Source organism: Xyrauchen texanus, chromosome 40 (assembly GCF_025860055.1).
Source record: "Xyrauchen texanus isolate HMW12.3.18 chromosome 40, RBS_HiC_50CHRs, whole genome shotgun sequence".
Lineage (NCBI taxonomy): Eukaryota > Metazoa > Chordata > Actinopteri > Cypriniformes > Catostomidae > Xyrauchen > Xyrauchen texanus.
Window position 1 is genome coordinate 8617481 of NC_068315.1, and position 11945 is coordinate 8629425.

Here is an 11945-nt window from a genome sequence, read left to right on the forward strand (position 1 = left end):
TTGACAATATAAATAATAGTTTTAATGATAAACTTAAAAGACAACAAAAACACACATGACGGACATGTCCGTAAACTATCTCTCTCTCCCACACAATCCTCCGCAGTTGACCTTTATCCCTCTTGGAGGCTTGATTAGCCTGATAAGGGACCGGGTGTGTATGATCACGACCCGGCCCCGCCCTCCGCCCTGCCACACATACTTTACACAACTTCATGTCAATCCAAAAACACAAGGTTTTCTTTCTTTGCAAAACACAAAAAGAGACTTTTAATGAATATCCCGGTCCATCTTTTTAATACTATAGCAGTTGATAGTGACTCACTTTAAATCTTAAAAAGGACTTAAAAGTACAGTATAATAAATGTGACTCATGTGTCATATTCCAAGTCTTCTGAAGACTTACAACAGATTTAGGTGCTTTTGATCCATGGGGTTAATAAAGGCCTTCTGAAGTGAAGTGATGCGTTTTTGTAAGAAAAATATCCATATTTATAACTTTTTAAACTATCACTGGCTTCCTTTTCCTCTGCGCTTCCGCATTCTTCACTTCTCACCGGAGCTTAAACTATGCCGACATCATATGCCGGAACTCGACTCTCTCATGAATGTGTGAACGGCCGATACCGGAAGCCAGTGATTATAGTTTATAAAGTTATAAATATGGATATTTTTCTTTCAAAAATGCACCGCTTCACATTAAAAGGCCTTTATTAACCCCCTGGAGCCATATGGATTACTTTTTTGATGGATGGATGGATGGATGGATGGATGGATGGATGGATGGATGGATGGATGTGCTTTTTTGGGCTTCAAAATCTTAGGTACCATTAATTCCCATTATAAAGCTTGGAAGAGCCAGGATATTTTTTAATATATCTCCAATTGTGCTTGGCTGAAAGTCATATATAACTAGGATGGCTTGAGGGTGAATAAATTATGGGATAATTTAAATCTTTGGGTGAACTAACCCTTTAAATCGAAAAAGCTTTTATAACCTTAAAAGCAAGTTACTAGTATCAACTGTGTGAATTATTCCTTTAGGGCAACTATTGCATGTTTTTAATTTTCAACATCTTTGTGTGTAGTTGCACAAAGACTTCCGATTAGTCTGCAAGCAATGTTACCACAACACTTACATTTCCAAAGTTGTCAGTTCTGATTCATAATTTATCTGAAAATCATATTTAGCTGAAAAACAATCTTCATATACATTGACCAAATCCAAAACCGTGTTTTCAAACCATTCAGCCAAAATTTGGGAAGCTGTCAAGTTTGAATACCACCTAGAAATCTGAGGATTGCTGATAGAGCTTCATTCTGGCATAAGTAAAGGAGTGAAGCTTTTCCTGTGAATTCAAATCCAATGAGTGCCTTTCAGTGAGGCAGGACTACTGCTGTAACTCAGAGGTTTTGTCGTCAAGAGTTTTCCAGAACCAATCGCAGTCTGTTCTCCCAAGTGATTTAAAGCTTTCTGGCTGAGCATCTTTGCAGAAACCATGCAGCTTGTAATCTAGAATAAATTTGCCCTAGCATTTACCACTGATGCTTCAGACTGTTTAAACATTCTGTGCTTTGGGTTTACCAGTCTTTAATTAACCATTCTTATTCTTACGTCTTTTTTTGTATTTTTACATGAAACCACATGCAGGCATACTGTATATGTTTGTAGATGAAAACGTGGTATTGACTTCATTAATTTATAACCAATAAACTGATCTGAGATTTATCACCACCAGCCAGGCTAATTGCATTATAGATCACAAGCCCCAGTTATGCACTCTGATATCTGTGGTCACATCAACACACTCTGGTCAGTTAAAGCCATAATTGCATCTGTCATTATCATTCCAGAGAAGCAACAGAGGCCATACTGATGCTGTCCTACTGTTGCTTGCCCTGTACATTTTGTTATTTGGGATATAAATACATTTGGAAAAAAAGCCCTTGATTTATGCAAAAGACATCATCATCTATGGGTTACAATAGGCATTCCATCATGGCTGGGTCTAAGGTGGGCTGCAGGGTGCATTGACCCCATAGATTTTCATAGGGACCCCCCGCCCCTCGTTCAGACAAAGAGAAAACCTATTGCCCACCCTAAATGTCCAAATGCCCACCCAAAGATAACATCCTAGTACCGGCCCTGCTTTCAATCACCATTTCTAATAATATATTTTCAGTTCTACACAGGGAACAGATTGTGGTAATGGAGCTTATTTCTTGTATGGCACTTATGCGTGTACATACAGTATGACCAGGTGTGTAATACCGACAGCTGCAAACAGTAAGGCATTCAAACAACCTTGGAGATGTCTAGCTTATGGCACTTGACTGAAACACGTATACATCGTGCATTAAATACTTGCTAATGCTTTGTATCTATGCACTATTTGTGAATGCATGTTTCAAAATGCATGCATATATATATATATATATATATATATATATATATATATATATATATATATATATATATATATATATATATAAAATCAATCGGATATACTGTATAACAGCATTTCAGGAGTAAAGCCCTCCAACAGATTTGTGGTGCTCTAAAATTTCTGTAATGAAGAGGAGCGTAAAGTCTCTTATGAAGTATGGCAGGTATGTTACTCATTAATTCCTTCCCATTGTGCAGTTGTTTTACCGCCCAAACAGATGTTAAGGTGCTCTTGTTCTGTTGTAGATGTGAAGTGAAATGAAGGTTCAATTATTTGTTCACTAACGCTGATGTCTATTTCCTTATTTCAGATCACTTGGAAGCCCATTTGGGAGCTATTAAGCAAACCTTATGACAAAATGACTATTCTTCAAAAAACTGGTTCAGTTAAATCTTTCACAGTTTACTCAGTCTCAGGTTGTCTAGCTCATGCTTAGCTGAGTTTGTTGACTTCCGTGTATAGTAGAGTTGGGGTACTTGAGTTTGGATTCCAGATTTTACAAATTGGACAAATCCAATTTTAATGGACTTGGACTTTTTACTCGGACTTGACTCGGACTCGAGCCTTTGGGATTTGGTATTTGTTTCTGAGTCCAGTCGAATCCATAATATTTGTGATGCAATGAAAATAAATAAATAAATAAATAACAAAACAGAAATTAGTGAACACATCTCTGTCTGCATGCAGCTGTATTAGCCCCTGATGTTGTAGACATAGCCAGAGTTGTTTCACTGTATTTAAGCAAACACACGCACACACACACACATATGCACGTGCACAGGCACATGCATCAGTCAACCAATACGCTTGAATGTTACTATAGAGACTACTGTATATCATCTACTACCAAGGTGGCTGGCACGACGAAAACATAAAGATGGGTATGTATCCAATGTAATAGAATCTAAGCAAGGCAGTTTCACATGACACGGGACCTGACAACTGATTAAATTGCATGTTGCGTTTGTGCAGCCAAGACGGTGCACGCATTGCGGTTTCATCGTGGTTAAAAACTTCAAATCAAGAACTTCATTGAGTCTAGTCACCCACATCATGTCTTGCAGTTTATTAAGAACAGCATATCGAAATAAAAATACATATAAATAGTATTAATATTTGATATTAAGTCTTTTTAGGCGTAATGTATCTACACATGTAGGCTTCTGTAGTCTCTTGTGGTCCACGCAGTGTTGACAGCTTGAATTGGTCCATAATAGCTTGATAAATTAACTGTGTAATTAATAAGCGTTATGCTAAAGCAGACAGCATAACGTTATAAGCGTTATGCTAAAGCAGACAGCAACTCTAAACAGATAAACAGCACCTACTATTATAGACTGACTAGTTTCAAAGCATTGACGAGCTGTTAAAATATTTTCTTTCACAGCATTTGTCCAACATTCACAACATTCAACCATTCACAATAAAATACTAGGATATTTTGGACAGTGAAATATTTTGTTTATAATTTAATTATAGACTATAAAATAAATGTATTATTCGATGACAGAGTTTGTGTATGAAGCTAAACTTCATGTTACGAGATGAATTTAGTTGGTTATGACATTTTTATTTTAAAAGTTCATTTTATTCGAGTTTTAATGTAAACCACCGGGTAACTTATGCACGTCTATTTTAGCCTACATATCTGACACTTTTGAAGGATAATTCTGTTAAATTTTTTACTCAAAATTACTATTCTCCATGTTTTTGCGGTTAAAGTAGAGCTCAATGAAAATGTATTTGGTTGGTATTTAAAGATTTCAGACTGATTGCAGACCAACGCGGCCGCCGTTCAAGCAAATATAAATTATTTTATTTTTTTTATCTTCTGCGGCAGCAGCTGCGAGATGCACATGGACACAACAGAGATTAAGGTACATGAGCAGCACGCAGAACTGCCCTGCATTGTCCTGCAAATTAACTAGAAAATCATGTCTGAGACGACATGGCCCTAATATAATCAGTGGACTTTTCCAGTGTTTTTGAATGTAGCATTTGCATTCAAAATGTGAGACGTAACTTCTCAGCAAGAGCTAATTACTACTTTGTTGTCTCATACATTATAAAATACATCATGTATTTCCCCATATCAGTCGGCAGGTAGAGAAAACAGATTCAGAAAGAAATCTCAGTATAGATAACTATTTCTTTAGATTGGGGTAATAAAAAAAAAAATAAAATAAAAAATAAAAAAAATCGAAATAATAATAACTCTAGTTGTAATGACTAATGCAGCTTTCACTTACTTTAGTCTTTGTTTGAGTGGAGGGGAAAAGCAACAAATAACTGAAATGTCAAGAGAACACAACAAGAAGTGTGTTGAAGGACAGTTTTGTCTTCAAACACCTTAAGTATATGCTTTCATTCTGAAACCATTTTGAAATTTGATCAGCAGGAAACTAATCATAAAAGGTGTTTTTGTTACACTAATATTGACAAACTGTTTTTCTTAGTTGTGAAGTTTAAAATAAGCTTAAAATATTGATGTTGAGTTTACAGTTACAATTTAAATTCAGATTCATGAAATTATTCATTCAGACTCGGACTCGACCTGTTATGGACTCGATCTTGAGTCCGACTCGGCCCCTTTTGAACTCGGACTCAATTGTTTAAAGACTCAGACTTGACTCGGACTCGACTAAGGTGGACTCTCACCTAACATTAGTGTATAGAGTTTGCTGGCTTCTGTGAATATAGAAGCTTTAGCAACCAAAATCCGCCTTTCTTTTCGAACAGTCCTGAAATTAAATTCAGGTCCACACCCCTTTAAATATTAGGTGCTTAGGTCAATAATTGTGTTCTAGTGCACTCATCAAACTCTTTAGTCTTACAGCAGAATATAGGTGAATGCATTTCATTTCTGTCATGGAATCCTTTTAGTTTCAGGTTCTGTTCTTTATGCATTCAAATTGTTTAGAGAAAAACAAATAGAACAATGTGTAAATGATAATTGAATTTATACTCACAACCAAAGGCAGTGTTTGGTTTGCATGTATGCATTAAATTTTTTATGTACATCATTTAAGGTACATTTCCTCCCCACAGCAGGGCATGTCAGAGCCTCTATTAGAGGGAGGTGGCTTTGCTTGAATCCATTAAACAGCATGTGAGCTATCTATTGCACAATGACATATATAAGATGCTGCATTGGAATTGACTAAAAAAGGTACCATTTGAAATCATGTAATATCATTGGCAATAAAAACTATAGAAATAAGATACTGCATACATGGCCTTTACAAATGTAATACACTAGTGTATTTTCTCACAGGAGAAGGGAGCGTTTATTTGTTCCATGCTATTATTGAACAGCCCTAAAGGCGCATGACGCGTCTTACCTCCGCGATCGCCGGCAGCCAGAGAGAACACACAGCGACCAGGGCGAGCATCATCCTCCACACTCTCGGATCCATAACTATCTCCGGCTATGGGTCAGTGTCATTGTCCGGTAGGCTATCAGAACCCACTTTTGTCATGCAGAAGTCCGGATCAGGGTGTATTCGCGCGGGTTGATTTGTGGATGCTGCTTCAAAGCGCGAGTTTCCAGTGTGAGTGACGATGTGCTCCTCCGTGACCCGCCGTAGGTTTATGTGTGATGTCTAATCAGTATTGTAGAGTTGTGTCACAGACGCGCACACCCCTCGTAGAGACCCACGCGCAGCTCTACGTCTCCACGCGCTCGCGCACCATGCGCGCGCCGCAATGATGTTCCAGCAGCCAACAAACTGGGCGTCACTGTTGCCTTAGTGGATATCTGGCAATGTAGATCAACATATAAATACAATTAAGAATTTGCATTTTAAAACAATACATTAAAAATAAACATTTATAACAAATGAAAACATGCGAAATATGCCAAAACGAAGAATTAAAACGCTGCTCTCTGTTATTTGTATTTTATTGGATTGTAGTAACGATATAATAAATAATGTAGTGTAATAATATATTACATTTATTTTTGTACTGATTGAATATCAATTGCAGTGAAATGCAGGCCAACATAAATAATAAAAAAGTGAATTTTAGTAGGCCTATGGGGAATGTCCCATAGAAGGATATCAAGGAAATGCTGTGTAAAAAGTAGTAACCAACTGTTGTAACATTAAGGGTCTAATTGCCTCTGTACCTGATCCACCCCTTCAAATTAGTTGTTGTTGTTTCGCATTTTTGAAACTTTATGGATTCACATTGATTCAGTGAGGTTAAATTCTATTTTTTCTCGAATCAAACCAGTTAATTTAGATGTTGCCTCATGAAGCACATTTTTAGGTTAAAGGGATAGTTAAGCTAAAAATAAAAATGATCTCATAATTTAATCACCCTTGTGCCATTCCATATGTGTATTACTTTCTTTCTTCTGCAGAACACAAAATATTTTTTTAGAAGAATATCTCAGCTCTAATGCTCCTCACAATGCAAGTGAATGGTGACCAGAAATGTGATGGTCCAAAAGTTATGTAGAGGCATTAAAGTAATCCATACGACTCCAATGGTTAAAACCATCTGAACAATATTATAGGTGTGAGTGAAAAACAGATCAACAGTCTTTTTTTTTACTTTCAATCTCCACCTTTGACCAGCCCAAACCAGTAGGTGGTTGAATGTGAAACCACATTCCACCAGAATGTGGAAGTGAAAGTAAAAGAGTAGATTTACAGTTAAAAAAAGGACTTAAATATGTATCTGCTTCTCACCCATACCTATCATATTGAAGATGTGAATTTAACCACTGGAGTCTTATAGATTACTTTTATACTGCCTTTTGGACCTTCAAAGTTCTAGTCACCATTCAATTGCATTGTGAGGACCAACAGAGCTGAAATATTCTTTTTAAAATCTTCGTTTGTGTTTTGCATATGAAAGAAAGTCATACAAATCCGGGATGGTATGAGGGTGAGTAAATGATGAGAGAAATGTTTTCTTTTTTTTTTTTTTTGGAGGTGAACTATCCCTTTAACATGTGTCAGTGTGTCATAACAATCAGCATTAACATTAATTATTGGCCTATTCGTATGAGTGTGTCACTGGAAGTGATCATGTTTTCACTAAAGACCATTTCAAAAGTATTTAAAATTATATAAAACAATATAAAACAATAATGCCCTTTACTGTATGTAACCACAGTGATTGACAGTCTTATTCCACCACGAGAGGAGAATAATTTTAGAACTTTTTTCTCCATCATACGCATGGAGTTTGTACTTGTGCTTGCTCATTTGGTGGTTTTGTTCCTAAAAAGTTATATTAAGTTAAGATTCCTTTGAGAAAATGTCTGTTATACGGCACTGATTTAAATTTTCTTTAATTAATAACCTCCAGTTTGCTTTATATTATACAACCCCAATTTCTGAAAAAGTTACTACACATTATATGATGTTTAACCTTGTGAATTTTATAGTTTTTTGTTTGTTTGTTTTTTAAATGTACAGTAATTTCAAATACTTTGAAGCAACACACTTCTAAAAGTTGAGACAGGGGCAATTTAAGACTAATAACAATTTCACAAGTTGAAATAACAAGGAGATGTAAAACAGGCGAAGCAATCGTGTCATAGTATATAAAGAGCCTCCAAAAACAGCCTAGTCCTTCAAGAGCAAGGATCATTTAAGACTTGTCAATTTGCCAACAGAGGCTTCAGCAAATAATCCAGCCCTCTGAAAACAATGTTCCCCAAAGACAAATTGGAAGGATTTTGTGCATTTCACTCTACAGTGCTCAACATAGTTAAAAGATTCAAGGAATCTGGTCAAATTTTGGTGCGTAAAGTAGGTGCAAGAAAAAACTTTACTATACAATGCACAAGCCTTACATCAACACTGTATAGAAGCACTGCCGACTTCTCTGGTCTCGGTCTCATCTTAGATGGAAAGTAGAACAGTGGAACTGTGTTTTTGAAAAACACAGCCGTCGTGTTATCCGGGCAAAAGAGGAAAAGGGCCATCCAAGCTTTTATTAGCGTCAGGTCCAAAAGCCAGTGTCTGTATGGGCCAGGGGTGTGTCCGTGCCAATGGCATGGGTAACTAGCACATCTTTGAGAACACAATGAATGCAGACAGACATGTACACATTTTGGAGCAACATTTACTGCCATCCAGCATTGTCTTATCAAGGGATGTCCCAGTATTTTCCAGCAGGACAACTTCAAACCACATATTACAAGTGCACGGCTGTGTGAGCAGAGAGTGTGGGTGCTAGACTGGCCTCTCTGCAGTCCTGATCTGTCTCCAATTGAGAATGTTTGGCACATTATGAAGCACACCATACAGATACAGCAATTGTGCAGCTAAAGACCTACATAATGGATGATTGGGGGAAAATTCCACTTTCTAAACTTAACAACCTTGTGTCTTCAGTCCCCCAATGCTGAACAACTGTTATTAGAAGAAATGGTTATATTTCACAGTGGTAAACACTCAACTTTTTTTGAGCATGTTTCAATCATCTGATTTGAAATTACTGTACATTTTCCAAAAATAAGGAAATTCACAAAGAAAAACGTAATATAATGTATAGTTGTAGTGCTTTCAATATAGCAGAGGGTGAATATAATTTACAAATCACTCCTTTTTGTTTCTATTATCATTTTTCATACTGTCCCAACTTTTTCAGAATTGGGGTTGTAAGAGATATTTTATATTTTATAGATTTGCACTTTGTACTTTCATCCCTTGAAATGTGAATAATTTTCTGAGTGGTTGCTATCAACAAATATTTGTTTTGCATGCAACAGCAGAAAGGTGAATATGAGGTCTGAATCATCACAAACAAGACCTGGAGGTATTGTGGAGAAACCCAGCAGAGTGAAGATTTTCAACATAAACTCCTAAAAAGATCTAGAGTGGAGAAGAAAAAAACATTGGTGCATTTAATACCACAAATAATTTTTCAAGGGTTGGTTCATCCAAAATAAAATTATGTCATTATGTACTCTGTGGAAAACAAAAGGAAATGTTAGGCAGAATGCAAAATTCACCATTCACTTACAGTATATGGAAAAAGAGCACAGTCAACATCCTTCACATGGGTTTAGAATGACATACTGTAAGAGCAGCCTACATAACAAAACAACATTTTTATTTTTGGCTGAACTAATCCTTTACAGTAGGTTTGTGGTATTATTCAAGAACATTTCCAGACAATGTAAGTCTTTAGAAAGCTTATGGCATATAAAAGACAAAATTTAAGGTTCTAAATATTTATTAAATATATTTACGCAATATTTCGGATGAACCAGCTGTCGACACTATAACGTTTATGGGATGGCATAAGTGAGTTCAATTATTTCCAATAAAAACAAATTGAGCACAGCATAATAGGTTCAGTTGGTGCATGTTTGCTAATAATAATAAAGCTACAGCTGGGATCCCCAGCATGAGTGACCTTCTGCGAGTGGCATGCAAAATCACCCACAGAGCCTTCTCGCCCATACAAGCATGCATACTTTACGCTCTCAATCCACTCTTTCTTCCACTGCACTCATGACCTGATCATTGGTGCTGATGTGGTTTACAGTCGTGTTATGTCTCTGTGCTACAGATTCACCTGCTTTCTGATGATCTGTGGTTGTAATAGGAGGAAACAGGAATTTGACTGGTGTACCTGCTTTGATGGATGCAGCGATGTCATGGCAACACAGTGGTTAAATTGCCAGCAATACCTCTAACTCGCACAGCACATTTAAGGATTGTTAAGAGACAATTGTTTTTGTGCTCTCTGTAAAATTGGGTCATAAAGAAGGGGGAGAAAGGGTAATAACCTGAAAGTGGTCATATGTAGAAATTATACTAAAAAGCAGGATTTTAAAATAGACATTGTGGAAAGCAAGTCATAATGTGTTGCATAGTCTATAGCTTTTCATACAGGCTCAAAAGCTCACATCCTCACACAGAGCCACACACACATAGCTTTGGGGATTCTGTCTTTCTCATAACTTTCCTTACCCAGAGGCATCAGCTCCGTTCCATTAACCCCTATACAGCAGCCAATCGTCACCCAAAACAGTTGGTATGGAAACAGATAAGAAAAAAATGCTGTGCCTCTTTAATCCTTCTGCACATGCTGTTAGCAGATATTAAAGTCTAGCGGTCATTGTCGGCAAAATGAATACAGACCACTAATGACTGACAAATCACACCACCAACAATGAAGATATTAGTGCTATAGATATTTGTACCAACAATTCTGAACAAATTGTGCACATCAATCCTCCAGCTTTCTATTTTGGAGCTATTTTTGGACAATCTGTAATCAACCTCTGTCTGTCCCCATAGGAAAGAAAAATCATAAAGGACATCTCGGTTACATCTCAATTGTTTCTCCTAGACAACAATGAGAGAGCAAAGACATCAGATAAAATCTTTTACGTTTTCTCCTGAGAAAAGATCCCAGTATTCTCAGGTGTCTCAACTCAAACTTTACTTGGATTTTCCAAAATACCAAAGTCAGCTATTAAAAGTCAGAAATTTTGCATGCTGAGTGACTCCAGCCAAGTCTCCTAAGCAACCAAATTGGCCCGGTTGCTATGGAGGGTAGAGTCACATGGGGTAACCTCCTCGTGATCGCTATAATGTGGTTCGCTCTCGGTGGGGCACGTGGTGAATTGTGTGTAGATACCGTGGTGGATGGCGTGGGCCTCCACACGAGCTATGTCTCCGTGGTGATGCACTCAACCAGCCATGTGATAAGATGCACAGGTTGATGGTCTTGGACGCGGAGGCAGCTAAGATTGATCCTCCGGTAAGAAATTTCACATCAAAGAAATATCAAATCAAACATTTCTCATCAAATTCTTTCAAGACCAAATTATCTGAGCTATACTATCCCGGAGTGATCTCACAGTGAAATTGAAAACAGTAGGTTGACTTTTCTTTAGCTAAAATCCGTCTTTGCTTACCGAAATGGCGAAACCAAAGTGGTAAGTCTTGTTGGGCATATGAACACGTGTGAGCTCCATTTTGCAGGTGTATTGTCCACGGGGGGGCGCCAAAAGCGAGTTGTGAAGCAAGTTGTGAAGCAAGTTGTTTTCAGCTATACAGGCTGTAATACAGTGAAGAGGAATGCATATTTTTTAAACTGTATTCCACAACAACAGCAAAAAACAAACCTAAACCAAACCATTGGTGGAGTAATAATTTAATGTTAGAGGGGAAAATGCAACCTCCAAATCATGCACTTTTTTGGTCAAGTGGTTTGTTGTACATATCGCAGCAGTTCACTGTGAAATAAATACTAGAGGCCCTACAACAACTTTGACTTTTATTCACTTTTACACAAATCACAAAATAGGGCAGATAAGCAGTTCATAAACACTTACTGCACTTCACACACTATTCCTTCCATACTGCTATCTTATGACATCAAAACACTTTTACTATGCATGACTTGTAAGGCGTTACATTTTTACGTTTGCATTATTATACAAGCATATACGAGAATGTTTAAATTGTGTGGTTGCACTTGCAATGCGATGGACCAGGGTATGAGTCCTAAAGAGCA

At 37.1% G+C, this 11945-nt stretch overlaps 1 pseudogene; it reads right to left on the reverse strand.

The window, feature by feature from the left end:
- Positions 1–9283, reverse strand: part of LOC127633467 (neurotrypsin-like) — a 41696-nt pseudogene extending 32413 nt beyond the window's left edge.
- Positions 9284–11945: the final 2662 nt, after the last annotated feature.